This window comes from Dermacentor albipictus, chromosome 2 (genome assembly GCF_038994185.2).
Source record: "Dermacentor albipictus isolate Rhodes 1998 colony chromosome 2, USDA_Dalb.pri_finalv2, whole genome shotgun sequence".
Lineage (NCBI taxonomy): Eukaryota > Metazoa > Arthropoda > Arachnida > Ixodida > Ixodidae > Dermacentor > Dermacentor albipictus.
This window is the reverse complement of record NC_091822.1, coordinates 74,308,347-74,320,699: the sequence shown is the minus strand read 5'-3', so window position 1 is coordinate 74,320,699 and position 12,353 is coordinate 74,308,347. Positions and strand designations below refer to the sequence as shown.

Here is a 12,353-nt window from a genome sequence, read left to right as displayed (position 1 = left end):
TATAAGCTCGATCTACTCTCGCGTGACTGCCCCGTTGGAAATGCGTAAACACAGTCTGCTTTCCACTGCAAAACACCGCACCAACATCTAATTAACGCTCTCGGGTTGCTGCGAGCAAGAAACCTGCACTTTGATCGCGTACAAGCAAGTTGTTATTCCGGTCGTCAGAAAAACAAACACAATTGAAATCTCCCAGCAAGATAATATAGCGCTCAGATTTCAAATAGACATCAAGTTTGCCAAAAAATTCACGGCGTTCTCTTTCATTATTTGGGGCGTATATGCAAATTACCCGCCACTCCGAATCCCAGAGCGAAAAGTCACACACAATCATTCGACCTTCATCACAAACAAATACAGATTGCGGAACAATTTCTAAAGATTTCCGCAACAACAAAACACACCCACCGGAACTGCCGACAGCATGGGAAATGCACGCACTGTATTGCGCTCTAAATGTTTGAACTATTCGGTCGGTGCGCTCTTCACTTTCAATTTTTGTTTCCTGTAGAGCGACTATGTCTAAATCATTTTCTTGCAGTAACCGGCTGACCTGGTACTGCCGCCTTTTCGCGCCCAGTCCTCGCACATTGAGCGTACCAATGCGTAGCGCTATTACAGATTTTGAAGCCATTTCCTTTTTTTTTAGAAGAAGAAAAACCAGCATACTAGTTCAAGCGAACCCATACATCCTGCCATTTCTCGGAACGCGCACAATTCTTTCCTGGGCAAAAGCGACCGAACTTTACAATTGTACTCTGCAGCCCGTCCCTCACCTCGCATACAGGCATTGCTGGGCGACGCCCTCGTTATTACGGGGGCGCCTTCGGTACCGTCGGAATGGAATCCGGCGGAATGTGAGGCTTTGGTTTGAAAGAAGGACGGCGGTACGAACTTTCTTTCCTGGGCGGCTCCTGTGCTTTCCCGCTGCCCCCTTCATCACCTTCGGAAACTTGCATGTGTGGGCGTTTCGCAGACGAGCTGCTCGCGACGTCCATTTCTTCTTGGTCGCTACCCGGCGAGGCTTGAGTGGTGTCAGAGACGTCTTTGACGGAGCACGTCGGCGTAGCGGTAACCTGTCGTTCAGGTGCCACGTTGTCTGTCCTTGATTCCCGCAGCCTCCGCCGCGTCCGCCTCGTCCATGATGTGCTCGGTGGGGTCCTCCCGGCTCCTTTGGCTTGCTACGCTTGCGTAGGTTTTAGCGCGCTGGCTATCGTCATGTCCGAACCGCCAACAGAGCTTACACCGTGGGACGCGGCAGTCTCGGCGAATGTGCCCTGTTCGCTGACACCGCAGGCAAAGGGGCGATATCCCCGGTACCACCACAAGGGCCGTAATGCCAGACACTCGTAGCTGGTGTGGCAGGTCATCCAAAGTCACGCCACCCTTGAGCTGCAGATAAACCGTCCGTGTCGAGGAGCCCTTATTGCCGAGTCCTGGTACACGCCATTGCTCTCTGCAAACGTCCGTGACTTTTGCGTACGGTGCAAGAGCAGCGCACACGTCTTTATCTTGTATGTGGTAAAGCAGCCAATAGAGCCTTAGGCGGACAGTATGGGTGCTCGGATCTATCACGAGGCAGCGGTGATTCTTCACAGTCACATCACTTACGGCGAGCAACTTCTTCATTCCTTCCGCAGTCTTGAAGGTCACCGCCCACTCGTGGTTCATCTGAAACGCCCCCAAGGCAACAACCTCAGGGAGCAGTTCGAGACGATCCAATGTATCTCGGAAGTCCTCAGCTCGAAGCGGCCTGGCTTTAACGCTGCCGTGAAGAAAAACAGTATTTAAAACAGACGAACCTGATGGCAGTTGTGGCAAAATAACGTCATATTCCGTAGAATCCTGTGCATCTGTCTTGTTACCGCGGCCCTACTGGGCCGCATTCGCCGCTCCAAGGGAGCTCGACATTACACTACCGTACACTACGGTGGCCGGAAGTGGACTGCTCTGAGCTATTTCGGCGAAACGACTGCAGATACGATGAGGCGCTCCGCGATGGCTGGGTTCCCACGAACGGCCGCCTAAGGTATCCGCAGTAAGGAAACTTCTTTTAAAAAGATTCCCTCCACCATTTGCTGCACACCACACACGCCTCTATTAAAGTTGAACCGTGGCGCATCGCGGAAGTAACAGAAAAGCTCACAATCCAGTCTGAATTGCCAGTTGTATTGTTATGTACAACGGATGAAAAAAAGAAACCACACTATGAAGATGCCGAAACCCGGGATCGAACCAGGGACCTTTAGATCTTCAGTCTAACGCTCTCCCAACTGAGCTATTTCGGCTTTTTTTTTTCTTTATTGCCGACTTCGACGTTCTAAATCATGGTTTACAAGGGATAAAACGTGTGAGCCACACTTTGGTCAACACGGTACTAAAATCTTTTCAACATCGCTAATTCATCAAATACAGAGATCCATTGCGGTGGATCAGGCAGCGCGTTGAAACATTCTCTCACACACACGACACTCTCAATGAAATTTTCCTGAGTCGGTCGTACAACAATGTCTCCGTTTTGGAATTGCAGTCTAGTTTTCCACATTGCGTGGAGGCTCAGGACCATAATAAGGTCATACGGGACATCCTCGGTGTTATCAATCGGTAAGAAGCGTATTCCATATGGGTCTAGGGGTAAGTGTTTTTTCAATGTTCTCTGCAGAACATCCCAGTGAAAGATGGCGTCCCAGCAGTCTAGGAATGCATGTTCTATTGTTTCCGGTTTTTTGCATAATAAGCAGTCGGTGGTCCAGGGGATGAATATACCCTTTTCATGAAGCCAGGTCTTAACGGGAAGTGTGTTTGTGTGTAACTTGAAGAAGAAAGATTTAGCTGACGGCCGTATTGGCATGTTTTTCACTCTCTTTAGGACATCTTGTCCTGGGCCTCCACGGTGTGGAAGACGGTACAAAGGTGCAGGGAACATCGTGTCCACGATATCTCTGTATAGTATTTTCTTTGTAACGGTTGACAGGTATTGCTGTGAGAAACGTACATTCAACATCCTATATGACCATACCACTTCACGCAGGTAACCAGTCACAGCTCCTGGCATGTTGTGAACAGTCGAAACAATGAATCCTGGAATTTGTCTACACAGCCGTACCTGTATCACCGTTCGGAGAAACGGATCGTTTTGATCCCGTAAAAACACAAAACGTGACACGACTTGTCGCAGAAACAAATGAGCTAGACCAAGCCCACCTTTCTTGACAGGGAGGAACAAGTTCGTTCGACTCATCCTCTCCCAGGTAGACGCCCAAATAAATGTAGCGAAAACTAGGTGAATTTTTTGTACGCTTACCGTCGCAGCACACAACACATTCATAACGTACCATATGTTAGATACTAAAAAGAGGTTGCAGACAGTGGCTCTAGAAAACATTGACAATTGCTTTCCTCTCCACCCGTCAGCCTTTTCCTTTGCTTTCGAAGCTTGATCGAGCCAGTACGATTCAGGTTCACGGTAACTTCCGAGAGGCACACCCAAGTACTGTGTTGGTAACGACGACCACTTAAATCGATAAAGGGCCTCCGGCGTGTCTTTCCAACTACCATGCCAGAAGCCGTAACTCTTATCCCAGTTTATATGGGCTCCAGTTGAATCGCAGAACTTTTCAACGACAGTCGTGGCATCCTTAAAGGGAAGCTGAAGCGGTTTTTAATTTCCATGAATTGCTGGGATTGGGAAGAACAGACCTAATAATTTACGGTTCCGAAATTTTTTTCTTCGTTTTGTTAATATAAGGGGCGGAAATCGCTTTCTAAATCACCCCCGCGGATACGCCCCCATCGCTTCCCGGAGCGCCGGGTGAGGAGGTTACCAGAGGAGAGAACCGGCGAGAGTGACGTCACTGGCGGGGACCGAGCTGCCGGACCGGCGTGCTGGCATGCGCTGGCATGCCTCTTTCCGTCCTGCGCTTTGCTGAACGACGCTACGAGAGATTTGCCGCCGCCGCCGCTCACGTTTGTTTTGCGATTTTCGTAAACTGTTCTTTCCTTCTGTGCTGTGTGAGTGCCTACAGCCAAGGGCGCCCAACATGCCCTCGTTCTGTGCTGCAATCGGCTGCGCGAACACACGCGGGCGAGACGATGTGGTGTTTCACAGGTTCCCGAAGCACAAGAAGCTTGCAGCGCAGTGCGGTCAGGAGAGATGAGTTCGTGCCGACGAAATCAACTGTGCTGTGCTCGGACCATTTCCGCAATAGCCGGATAGCCTTACGACAAATGCGGAAACGCGTTGTTGCTAGCGTTGCTATACTCCGTTTCATACATCAGGTGCAACGCTGTGGAGGCTTGAGATACTTCTTGCAGTGGCTGCGTTCGCACTTAGAAAAAGTTCGGTGTTTCTTGACCCGATTTTTGAGAAAACTTTTCATATATAAGCTCAGTTCTGAATGAAAAAAAAAAGAATTTACCCATAAAAACAATCCGTGTACTTATACGGCTGCTAACACGTTCTTTTAAATCAATTTTCTTTTCGGCATTCTTTAATTGCAGCCCGTCGCGGCAGCTTCACGTGAATGCTCGCGCGAGCAAATGCCGCTGGCACGCTGCGAACCATAGACGGAAACGCGCGCAGTAATAAATTTTGGTAACCGGATTTCGTGCGTAGCTTCCACAGCGTTGCACCTGAGGTATAAATTGGAGTATAGGCTTGCCTAGTGACATTCGACGTACGGTTGCAGTTATCATGTTTACCACACGGCGGTGCTAAAACTGCCTAATATCTTTATGTCAACACTAGCATGGAGTGCGCATACCGATTCTTGATCGAGCCACAATCGCAAAGTCGTCGAACCATATTCTGAATATTGCACATATAATCCCCCTGACCATCTCGATCTGGATGTGTATGATAAGCAACTTCCATGACTGTACCTCGCAGCACTGCATGTGCGCGCTTTGAAACGCGGCACTTATGTTCGCGATCGTGTATCAACGCTCAGAAAACCACGGGACTTCAGACAAGCAGCGGCAAGGTGCTTGACATCGCGGAATTGCACCCGTTTTCACAATCTAATGAGAAGTTAGTGCTTCGGCATTCTTCCAGCAGCAAGTTCCCAGTGACACTTTAGCGCATTTTTTCTCCCGTCATTGGAACGTGCAGCTACATGAAAAAAAAAGGCATATGTAACAGCTAAGATTTCGAGCGCGCGAGAAGGTGTACACATTGCTCTCGCTTTTGGCACACTCAACATCGTCGTCGCCGCCGTTGCCGCCATCATTTTCCGTATCGGCTGTCGGTTCGAACATTCCCGGTGTCGGAAGTGTTTTTGTTTGCTTTTTGTGGTCGTCGTCTATAATGTTTTATTTCGCACTTTCTTTAGAATAAGTTGAAGGGTTCTATACCGTTGCCTGTCCTCCGGCATGGTCTAGTGGCTAGGATACCTGGCTCTCACCCAGGAGCCCCGGGTTCGATTCCCGGTGTCGGAAATGGTTTTTGAAGTCGTCGTCTATAATATATTGTTTTATTTCGCAGTTTATTTTGAGTAATTTGAAGCGTTCTTTGCCGTTGCATGTCCTCCGGCATGGTCTAGTTTTTTTTTGTTTTTTTTGTGGCTAGGATACCTGGCTCTCAGCCAGGAGGCCCGGGTTCGATTCCCGGTGTCGGAAGTGTTTTTGTTGCCTTTTTGTGGTCGTCGTCTATAATGTTTTATTTCGCACTTTCTTTAGAATAAGTTGAAGGGTTCTATGCCGTTGCCTGTCCTCCGGCGTGGTCTAGGGGCTAGGATACCTGGCTCTCACCCAGGAGGCCCGGGTTCGATTCCCGATGTCGGAATCGAACCCGGGAATCAAGAAGCCGTGTGGAACGGCTGCGCTCCAAAATGCTCTCTGTTGGAAACAGCGTATCGGCCCCAGGCCGAGGATCGTCCACCCCGTTTTTTAAAGAAGATGCAAGCTACAAAGTTGCCTCCCACGTCTACCAACCGGTAACGATGTTTTGTATTCTATTTTCCTTCATGCGGACTTGAGTGGCAGACCATATCGTGCTCCCGACTTCCGAGACGCTCTGCTTGAGGTAGTGAATACTTCAGATATTGTAGGTGTCGGACAGTATCAAATGAGCCATGTATGGATGGTTACTTGCGCTAGTACTGCGGCAAAACAGGCTCTCGTCGCCTGTGGTGAGCTACGTGTCAAAGGGCTGAAGTGCATGGTGATAGATCCGGAGACTAAAAACATCAAGCTTAAATTACTATGGCTTCCACCTCACCTTGAACCACGACGCGTTGAAGAGGCGTTCCAGGCCTATGGTCAGGTGAAGTCGGTGGAGAGAGAAGTATGGAGATGCACTGGCATGGAACAGTGGGTGACAACAAACCGGGGGGTTTCCTTGGTGCTCAAGGACACTATCACCGTAACCTCAATACCGCACATTATGTCCATTGATTTCGTACCGAATAAATGCACCGAATATGTGTGGTCTTTGTTTGGGGCTCCAATTGGGAGAGAATCAGCTGTACTAATCTATTTCGCCCAGTGAAAGACGGAGGCCTCGGCCTTTCTTATCTGTTCAACCGACAAATTGTGTCGCGTTTTATGTTCCTGCGGGACCAAAGAGACCCGTTTTTGAGAGCGATGATGCAAATGCGCTTTAAGAATGTATTGCCTGAATTTGTTGTGTCTAGTGCGACTGCAATCGACTGTGGTGTAAAAGGTTACTTGAGAGAATTAGTCACGTCATTTATGATGCTTAAAACACGCTTCTCATTCGAGTACCTCAGCCTTGTACCAAGAAAGAAACTATATAAAGATTTATTCGATGTAATGATGTCAGTCCCATTATACAGATCGTTAAACATAGGAGGCCCAGGGCAAGATGTATTAAAGAGAGTTAGAAGAATGACTGTTAGAAAATTATTTTTCAAATTACACACAAACACACTCCCTGTAAAAACATGGCTCGGTGAAAAGGGAGTATTTGTACCATGGACAAGAAACTGCCTCTTGTGCAAAAAGCCAGAAACAATCGAACACACTTTTATTGATTGTTTGGATCCAGTCTTTTTTGGGGATATTTTGCAATGAACCCTGAAGAAAGAGTTACCGATAACACCACACGGAATTCGATATATCTCAGTACAGAATGAAAACAGCTTCCGTTATGACATGATCATGATATTGGGGCTACACAGCCTTGGGTCACAAGAATGGGAGTCAGGCACGCAGACCCCAAAGGAAAGTCAGCCAGAGAAAACATTATAGAGAGCATAACCTACATAATCTGAACCTGGCAACGTTTAACGTTAGAACGCTATCTAGTGAGGCGAGTCTAGCAGTGTTGTTGGAGGAATTAGAGGGTAGTAAATGGGATATAATAGGGCTCAGTGAGGTTAGGAGGACAAAAGAAGCATATACAGTGTTAAAAAGCGGGCATGTACTGTGTTACCGGGGCTTAGCGGAGAGACGAGAACTAGGAGTCGGATTCCTGATTAATAAGGAAATAGCTGGTAACATACAGGAATTCTATAGCATTAACGAGAGGGTGGCAGGTCTTGTTGTGAAACTTAATAAGAGGTACAAATTGAAGGTGGTACAAGTCTATGTCCCTACATGCGGTCATGATGACCAGGAAGTCGAAAGCTTTTATGAAGAGGTGGAATCGGCGATGGGTAAAGTCAAAACAAAATACACTATACTGATGGGCGACTTCAATAATGCCAGGGTAGGCAAGAAGCAGGCTGGAGACAAGTCAGTGGGGGAATATGGCATATGCTCTTTGAATAGCAGATGAGAATTATTAGTAGAGTTTGCAGAACAGAATAATATGCGGATAATGAATACCTTTTTCCGCAAGCGGGTTAGCCGAAAGTGGACATGGAGGAGCCCGAATGGTGAGACTAGAAATGAAATCGACTTCATACTCTGCGCGAACCCTGGCATCATACAAGATGTAGACGTGCTCGGCAAGGTAAGCTGCAGTGACCATAGGATGGTAAGAACTCGAATTAGCCTAGACTTGAGGAGGGAACGGAAGAAACTGGTACACAAGAAGCCAATCAATGAGTTAGCGGTAAGAGGGAAACTAGAGGAATTCCGGATCAAGCTACAGAACAGGTATTCGGCTTTAACTCAGGAAGAGGACCTTAGTGTTAAAGCAATGAACGACAATCTCATGGGCATCATTAAGGAGTGCGCAATAGAAGTCGGTGGTAACGCCGTTAGACAGGAAACCAGTAAGCTATCGCAGGAGACGAAAGATCTGATCAAGAAACGCCAATGTATGAAAGCCTCTAACCCTACAGCTAGAATAGAACTGGCAGAACTTTCTAAGTTAATCAACAAGCGTAAGACAGCGGACATCAGGAACTATAATATGGATAGAATTGAACAGGCTCTCAGGAACGGAGGAAGCCTAAAAACAGTGAAGACGAAACTAGGAATAGGCAAGAATCAGATGTGTGCGTTAAGAGACAAAGCCGGCAATATCGTTACTAATATGGATGAGATTGTTCAAATGGCTGAGGAGTTCTATAGAGATTTATACAGTACCAGTGGCACCCACGACGATAGTGGAAGAGAGAATAGCCTAGAGGAATTCGAAATCCCACAGGTAATGCCAGAAGAAGTAAAGAAAGCCTTAGGAGCTATGCAAAGGGGGAAGGCAGCTGGGGAGGATCAAGTAACAGCAGATTTGTTGAAGGATGGTGGTCAGATTGTTCTGGAGAAACTGGCCACCCTGTGTACGCAATGCCTCATAACCGCGAGTGTACCGGAATCTTGGAAGAACGCTAACATAATCCTAATCCATAAGAAAGGGGACGCCAAAGACTTGAAAAATTATACACCGATCAGCTTACTGTCCGTTGCCTACAAAGTATTTACTAAGGTAATCGCAAATAGAATCAGGAACACCTTGGCTTCTGTCAACCAAAGGACCAGGCAGGATTCCGTAAAGGCTACTGAACAATAGACCATGTTCACACTATCAATCAAGTGAAAGAGAAATGTGCAGAATATAACCAACCCTTATATATAGCTTTCTATAATTACGAGAAAGCGTTTGATTCAGTCGAAACCTCAGCAGTCATGGAGGCATTACGGAATCAGGGTGTAGATGAGCCATATGTAAAAATACTGGAAGATATCTATAGGGGCTCCACAGCCACCGTAGTCCTCCACAAAGAAAGCAACAAAATCCCTATAAAGAAAGGCGTCAGACAGGGAGATACGATATCTCCAATGCTATTCACAGCATGTTTACAGGAGGTATTCAGAGGCCTGGAGTGGGAAGAATTGTGGATAAAATTTGATGGAGAATACCTTAGCAACTTGCGATTCGCTGATGATATTGCCTTGCTTAGTAACTCAGGAGAGCAATTGCAATGCATGCTCACTGACCTGGAGAGGCAAAGCAGAAGGGTGGGTCTGAAAATTAATCTGCAGAAAACTAAAGTATTGTTTAACAGTCTCGGAAGAGAACAGCAGTTTACGATAGGTAGCGACGCACTGGAAGTGGTAAGGGAATACATCTACTTAGGGCAGGTAGTGACCACGGATCCGGATCATGAGACTGAAATAACCAGAAGACTAAGAATGGGCTGGGGTGCGTTTGGCAGGCATTCTCAAATCATGAACAGCAGGCTGCCACTATCCCTCAAAAGGAAAGTGTATAACAGCTGTGTGTTACCAGTACTCACATATGGGGCAGAAACCTGGAGGCTTACGAAAAGCGTTCTGCTGAAATTGAGGACGACGCAACGAGCTATGGAAAGAAGAATGATGGGTGTAACGTTAAGGGATAAGAAAGGAGCAGATTGGGTGAGGCAACAAACGCGGGTAAACGATATCTTAGTTGAAATCAAGAAAATGAAATGGGCATGGGCCGGACATGTAATGAGGAGGGAGGATAACCGATGGTCACTAAGGGTTACGGACTGGATTCCAAGGGAAGGGAAGCGTAGCAGGGGGCGGCAGAAAGTTAGGTGGGCGGATGACATTAAGACGTTTGCAGGGACAACATGGCCACAATTAGTACATGACCGGGGTAGTTGGAGAAGTATTGGAGAGGCCTTTGCCCTGCAGTGGGCGTAACGAGGCTGATGATGATGATGACGAACCTACATGCGCGAGGTATATTGTACTTTAACCGAGCCACCAGATTGGTTTTTGGTACTTGATGAGTTGGTACGGATGCAACATTTTTAATCAACCACACTGGTCAAGCAGCCCAAGGTGGGTTTTATGTATGTACATGCCTTGTCTGAATAAAAGCTTTAAAAAATCCGGCATGGTCTAGTGGCTAGGATGAATTCTGCTTCCCGCCACCAAGCGTGACGGACGTATGATGACGGGCTCCGTTGGAGCGGCTTCAACGGCCAGTTCTGGCCGCGGTAACAGAGCGATTGAACAGGAAACCAACTACCAGGTTGTTCTGCCAAAGCTCCCGACCGGGCGTTTAGTTTTAAGTACTGTTTTTTTGCCGGCGGATATCAGGGTCCGCCCGTACCGGGTGGAAGATTTTCGAGACGCGTTGGCTAGGCAATCGCTGCTCTCGGATGTTATCGCCCTGGGGGCGTATCGGATGAGCCATGTCTAGACCATCACGCTGAAGGATGCGGATGCCGTTAAGAAGATTGCAGGCGTCGGTGAGCTGCGCGTCAAAAAACGCCGCTGTTTGGTTATTGACCCGGCGAACCAGGACGTACGTCTCAAGCTCCATTGGCTGCTTCACACCGTGGTGGACGAGGACGTGCGTGTCGCGCTTGCACCGTACGGGAATGTTTCCGAGGTGGCCCGGGAGCGCTGGCGAGTGCACGGTGTGTCAGAGAAAGGCTCAACGAGCAGAATCGTCACGTAAATTGAAAGCTGGTGTTAAACTGGACGACTTGCCGCACCAGCCTAACGTTGGGGGTGAGTTGGCGCTCGTCGTTGTGCCTGGAAGGCCTCCGTTATGTCTTCGCTGCCGAGGTACGGGACACATTCGTCGGGAGTGTAAGGTGCCGCGATGCGGAGCTTGTCGGCGTTTCGTTCACGAAGACGGCGAGTGCCCCCGTACTTATGCGAGCATCGCCGGCCCTGGAACCAGTGAAGATGCCTCGGAGCATTTGATGGATGGAGCGGACGCAGAAGAGGCAGCGAGGACAACTGGGAAAACGGAGACGAAAGATGGGCCTTCGTTTACGCCTCTGGTTAAGCAGAAGACAACGTTGACATCTCCTGCAGTGGTGGCATCTCAGCTAGCGCAGCGTGGCCCCGAAAGCGACAGCGGTCACAGTGCAGTTGCCGACACGAAAGTTTCGCTGAAAACGCCGGACCGCGTGGAGCCTCGCATTGTCGACGCCATAGACGCCGACGATTAAGCGGCTGCCCTAACCGCTGGAAAACGGTCCCGCGAAGAGAGCGCCGGTGAGAACCTGCAGCCCGGTGGTAGTAGCAGTGGGGAGCCGCCTCCAAAAACGACAGGAAGTCGACGTTGGTCGTTGATGCCGCGGCGAAACCTTTTGGCCGAGTCACGGCAGGAGGGTAAACCGCCTCCGTAATTTTTTTCTGTGTTCTGTGGTATGTCAGCGTCGGTTGTGTGTCGACCGACACAGTGTTTTTGGCTGACTTTTCGTGTTTGTGCGCATGCAAAGTGGAGGTTGCGACGAGGAAGTGCCTAAGACCACTTCGAGACAACCACCAGAGAACCCTTTGGGTGGCCAGACAGTCAAACAGAACATCATTGTGGAACATCAGGCGGGAGAGTCACATGGTCGACAGAGGTAGGCACCATGCGGGTCAGGCTCCCTTTTATTACGTAGACTTATGGTGGTTGAGCTCAGAGCCCCATTGCGAGTAGCAACTTTGAATGTTAGAGGGCTGGGAGCACGAAGGCGGCAATGTCAGCTTAATCGCCTGCTTCTTGATGGTGACCTTGACCTAGTAGCTGTGCAATAATTAAAAATTAAATTATGGGGTTTTACGTGCCAAAATCACTTTCTGATTATGAGGCACGCCGTAGTGGAGGACTCCGGAAATTTGGACCACCTGGGGTTCTTTAACGTGCACCTAAATCTGAGTATACAGTACCATTGGCACCCACGACGATAATGGAAGAGAAAATTGTCTAGAGGAATTCGAAATCCCAAAAGTAACGCCGGAAGAAGTAAAGAAAGCCTTAGGAGATATGCAAAGAGGGAAGGCAGCTGGGGAGGATCAGGTAACAGCAGATTTGTTGAAGGATGGTGGGCAGATTGTTCTAGAGAAACTGGCCACCCTGTATACGCAATGCCTCATGACCTCGAGCGTACCGGAATCTTGGAAGAACGCTAACATAATCCTAATCCATAAGAAAGGGGACGCCATCTCTTCATTCGCAACACATTAGGCATAAGCGTGGAGTCTGTGTTTGCATGTGAAAGTGGCCG

The 12,353-nt window shown here is 48.4% G+C and overlaps 4 non-coding genes across 4 annotated transcripts; 3 read left to right on the top strand and 1 right to left on the bottom strand.

Moving 5' to 3' along the window:
• Positions 1 to 2,215: 2,215 nt before the first annotated feature.
• On the bottom strand, positions 2,216 to 2,288 carry TRNAF-GAA (transfer RNA phenylalanine (anticodon GAA)). Its single transcript has one exon. It is a non-coding gene; the product is annotated as a tRNA-Phe (tRNA).
• A 3,076-nt stretch (positions 2,289 to 5,364) lies between these two features.
• On the top strand, positions 5,365 to 5,436 carry TRNAE-CUC (transfer RNA glutamic acid (anticodon CUC)). Its single transcript has one exon. It is a non-coding gene; the product is annotated as a tRNA-Glu (tRNA).
• Positions 5,437 to 5,525: 89 nt separating this feature from the next.
• On the top strand, positions 5,526 to 5,616 carry TRNAE-CUC (transfer RNA glutamic acid (anticodon CUC)). The gene has a single exon. It is a non-coding gene; the product is annotated as a tRNA-Glu (tRNA).
• Positions 5,617 to 5,710: 94 nt separating this feature from the next.
• Positions 5,711 to 5,782, top strand: TRNAE-CUC (transfer RNA glutamic acid (anticodon CUC)). The gene has a single exon. It is a non-coding gene; the product is annotated as a tRNA-Glu (tRNA).
• Positions 5,783 to 12,353: the final 6,571 nt, after the last annotated feature.